The sequence below is a fragment of the Aulonocara sp. 'chitande type north' Nkhata Bay genome, linkage group LG4 (assembly GCF_057382095.1).
Source record: "Aulonocara sp. 'chitande type north' Nkhata Bay isolate Kocher_YH1m ecotype deep benthic linkage group LG4, A_spYH_male_GT1.1, whole genome shotgun sequence".
Taxonomy (NCBI): Eukaryota; Metazoa; Chordata; class Actinopteri; order Cichliformes; family Cichlidae; genus Aulonocara; species Aulonocara sp. 'chitande type north' Nkhata Bay.
This window is the reverse complement of record NC_141347.1, coordinates 1,275,373-1,280,359: the sequence shown is the minus strand read 5'-3', so window position 1 is coordinate 1,280,359 and position 4,987 is coordinate 1,275,373.

Below are 4,987 nucleotides of genomic sequence, written 5' to 3'. Positions count from 1 at the left end.
CTCCTGTATTCTTCAGTCTGGTAGTGGCTCTGTCTGTGTAGCAGATAGTCAGCAAGAACATGTAATGGAAGATGATGGAAGTGAAGAGAGCAAGCAAAATGAAGGTTGCCCTGAGGGTGATGTCAAAGATAAGGAGAGGCCAAAGCATGTTGGAACGGTGCTAAAAAGAAAGAAAGAAAACTCTTAAGCTCAAGTTTACTGCTACACTGTTGAGCAGGAGACTGGGGTTTGTCCACAGTCTTTGGTTATGGGATCAACAAATGCATAAACTGAAGTTTTCCTGTGTTCCATTATTGCATCTTGATGTCACTGATGCTCCAGCTCAGCACTGTCCAACACTAAAATGGCAAATATAAGGAATCTGTGTCCAACCCATCTGCTGGGGTCAAATGCAACAATCTTTTCATGCATCTTCTCCAAAACTGGATCACTGAACACTGATGACTGAGGTCTGCTGCTTTTAACTTTCTCACTCACTTTCATCAGCTAAAACTGTGAAAACTGTCCCTATTAGATACAAAAACACTGGAAGTCCCCTTTATAAAAAAAATCTATAATATTAGTTTAATAATGTAAGTGAAGATTTTTCAAGTTTCAAATTTTTATTATAACATGTTTCCCTGTACAATTAAATTCTTCCTTTGCAGTCTGCAATAGATACCAAACAAACAAACAAACAAACAAACAAAAAGAAATAAAGTGGCCAAATAGAATAGATCGTTTAAAAAGAGTTATTAAAAAAACACCATATGAGAAACACAGTAGAAATATAAGATGCAAAAATGTACTCAGTTGTAGGCCAGGGCTATGTCAGATGTTTAGGGGTCTGATGGGGAAACAAAGAGTTCTTCAAAGTGTTTGTTTTGTTTTACTCACCTTAAACATAAAAATGATATTAATAAACTGCAGAAGGTTTTCTGGGGCAGTAAAGTTGCACCCTTACATACATACTTATAGCTCTAATGTGGAGCGTAATTATCATGTTGTATTTAATAAGACTCAAGGCTAAAGACTGAGCCCAGGAATTCATCAAGAAATTGTTTGTACGGGTCACAGAAGAGGGGAGACAAAAGCTAGTTCTTCTAATGGCCACAAAGGGCATTATTTCACATGGGCCCTGCTGGCCATTTGAAATAATGCAGCTTCACGGCATTGTATTTCCTCAATGTCTTCACTTTTAAGGACATACTCCAGCCTTCTTTTATATTTGCTCTATGGCATGAACCAAAACATTAAAGTGTCAGCCTGCAAAACTAAACAGGCTGCTCACTGTGCAACACTGAAGACAACTGCAATGCTAGAGCTCCCTCACATAACCAATTGATTACTGTCAGTATAAAAATACTGACTGACTGGAGCTTTAAGAATTTATGAGACTCGTGCTTTGGAGCTGATTACTTGATTGACAGGTGCCTTCCTTTATTACGATAGGCTGTGGTGATTACTTGGTCGCCACCTCAGCCCCACACTGACCAAAGAAATCTTGCATTCACACATCACCATCATTTTGTTTTTCTGATGACCTTCCTGTCAGTTAGTCCCTGTCGGCCACATGACCTGTTTGCGGAGCCGGGAAAGGCCTTTAGAAAGCTGACATCAGGATTGACTGTCATAATTCATCATTCAAGTCTTATCTGTGACTATGTGCAGGACTAAATAGCAAAAACACAAAGGAAATGATTGTGCACCTGAAGGCGAGTGGGTTTGCTGTGATTCTGCTCCCATGCCTTAGGTGACAGAGTGTTAATAACAGGGGAATAAATAAACTGCAGCGCTGTTGCTGTGGGCTGGAGACTGTGGGTTGCTGACGTCAACGATCCCCCTGCCCCACTTTAACCCTAGACAGGGAGCATGTGTGCGTGTTCAGACTCTTCATCCTCTAGTTCCCTTAGGACTTCACTCCATTTGCCCTGACTGATAATGAGCACATGTTCTAAAAGAACGCCCAGCCGTTTGCTTAATATATAACACCATGCTCCAAAAACCACCTCTGTTTTTTCCACCTAGCTTTGCATCTGCTTTAGGGGTTTTCACCACCACAGCCATGCTTGTCTTGGATGCCTTAACCTCTGCGCAATCTACAGGGAGCAGCTACTTGGTGTGTTGTATAACTGTCATGGTTGTGCAGTGGCATGGAAACTGTCTGACAGCACCGCCCACTGGTTTCACTATGGCACTGATGCAGTGAAAATACAAACATACAATCCTGACATTGTTTTCACCAGTAAAATAATGTTTTACCAGCATTTGCGGTGTTACAACTTTGCTATTTTACGATAAACGTAAATTAAATACAACCTGAGCAACTGAAATGTAGAAATAATGGAACAAATGGACTCAACTCAGTATGATGGAGCTTTTTGTGGCCATCATCATAATATCATTGTTGTAAATTCTTTTGACCAGAATATTTATGAAATGGCAATCCTATGTGTAAAATGTTAAACTAGTAGCCTAAATTCTAGAGAGTATGAATAAAGAGGCAACTGGACTTCTGTTAGTTTGTGCAGACATTTGAAGAGGCATCCAGGAGACTTCCCCCCAAAAAAACAAATAGTGGAGAATGCTCTGGTTTGGTTGTCCCCTTGGACATCGTTTTGGGGGTCGTTAACCCACCACTGAACATGTCAGTCATCATTTCATTTCATTTCATTTCATTTATTTATTTCACACTTGGTCAACAGTTTCCACAGTTAGTTCTTAAGAGCCAAAGTGGGGAAAAAGGCATGGGTCATTGCCATCACTGGGGATTAAGGGTAAAACCACTGTGAGACCATCACATAACCTATTGAGCTCACCTGGGGTGTGGTGTGAGTGGGGGTTGGTGCTTCTGGGGTGTCTAGTGGTCATTTACAGAAGGCATCAATGGCCTCCTTTACTCCTCTTTCAAACCATCTGTCTCATCGTCTGAAATGTGATCACAGCCATTCTCCAAAAAATGACCTTTGTCCTTTAGATGCAGATCGCACTTCTATGTTGTGCCACGAGTTCGTGGAGTGGCTGTTTGATTTCTTCTATGTTGAGGCCTGAGCACACCTCACTGCGCTGCACACCACAAAATTCTATGGTCCGATGAACGCTCTGGCCTTTATCTTCTAACAGGACAATGGCCCTAAGCACACAGCCAAGAGAACAAAGGCATGTCTTCAGGACCAGCCAGAGCCCAGACTGGACGCTCCCCATCCAAGCTGATGGAGCGTGAGAGCGTTTGCACAGAAGAATGGGAGAGATTGCGTGCCAAGCTTGTCACATCATACTCAAAAAGATGTGACTGTAATTGCTGCCAAAGTGCTTCAAAAACTTTTGAGCTAAATCTGTGAATACTTATGTACATATTATATTTTTGTTTTGTTTTTAACATTTTTAATCAATTTGCAAGAATCTTAACCAAACATTTTCCCTCTTTGTCATAATGCGGTATTGCGTGTAGAAAATCTCACTTTAATCCATTTTGGAATCAGGCTGTATCATGAAAAAGTATGGAAGCGCTGTGAAGTATTTCCAGGTGCACTGCTTGGAAATCGTGTCACTAACGAAAGTGACAGGAAGTGAAGATGAAGGTAGCATTTTCATTGGGAGTGACTAGGATGGACAAGATTAGAAATGAATCTATGGACATATGCAGAGGAGGGATAGTAGATGTACTGGACAAAGGATATAAGGTATAGAGCAGCTAGCCGTGAGGAAAAGAGACAAACGGACTTTGTCATTCAGTATACAAGCGTACAAGGAACACACAGAGAAGATTCACAGATTTAGTGAAGGAGGATGCAAGGACCGAGTGAGGAAGCACTGCAAAATAAGAAAAAGAAGACGCCCATTTATAAAAGCACAGTTGCTTCAAGATTAGCTTTAAGATTGTTCCCTTAAAAGTGTAAAGAAACTGAACAAAAGGAGGACAAAAAAAGTGTCAGACCTAAAGAACATCCACAGCAGATGAACTGAAATCAGGTTCTTAAGAAACAGGAAAAAAAACTCGGAATGTGAGAAATGCAGCAACTAGTAGCTGGTCCAGCTACTAGTTGCTGAAGTAGTCTTTGAAGTTATGTGTCTCAGAGAATTCAGCTTTATTTCCTGTCAATGATTAGTTCCCTAAATAGCTCTTGGTGTATCTTTGTGCAGTCTTCTCTTCTCTTCGTGTGTTTATCTTATTTGTGTTCCTTGTTGCTGTTATTTTTTTTTTTACTTTTGGATTTCAGTTTTTTGTAATTAATTTTTATTCATCAATTATAAATGGACTGATTCATATGTAGTGCTTTCTATCTAACATTCACACACACATTCATACTGTGTGTGTGACTCAAAAAGCATTTTGGGGGTTAGTATTTTGCCCAATGACATTTGGCACGCAGACTGGAACAGCCAGGACTTGAACCACCAACCTTCCAGTTAGTAGATGCCCTGCTCTACCTCCTAAACCACATTTTTTTCTGCATTCCTTAAATAGTTCTCGTTTAGGTAATCTCCCTGACAGCCTTGCCATTGGGTCCACTTCTTGCCTACTTATGACAATAGTCTGTGTGACTGATCCTACATCTTGTCTTTTCTAAACTACTAAAGAAAGTGGTTTCCACATAAATACATCAGCTCTGTCCTTTAACCTTACATGTGCTGGGCTCAAATATCTGGGCATTAATGTTACACGTACATTATGTCTATTCAGGTAGTTATGCCTCGCTTATGACTTACATCTGATTTTTGCTTCTTTTTGAGGTAACAATCATCCTCTCTTCAACTGGAATGATGGATATTGTCATACGTTTTTCAAACACTGCTGTTATTCTTAACAAATCCTTTTTTGTCAGTTCCTTTATTCGAGATGCACAGCCTCCACGGGGAACTCCAGGCCTCGAGGGCCGGGGTCCTGCAGGTTTTAGACGCGTCCTTGATCCAACGAGGACCTCAGCATGACTGTGCCTAAGGGTCTCACACTGACACAATATAAAAAAATAATAAAAATAAAATAAAATAAAACACCACACACACA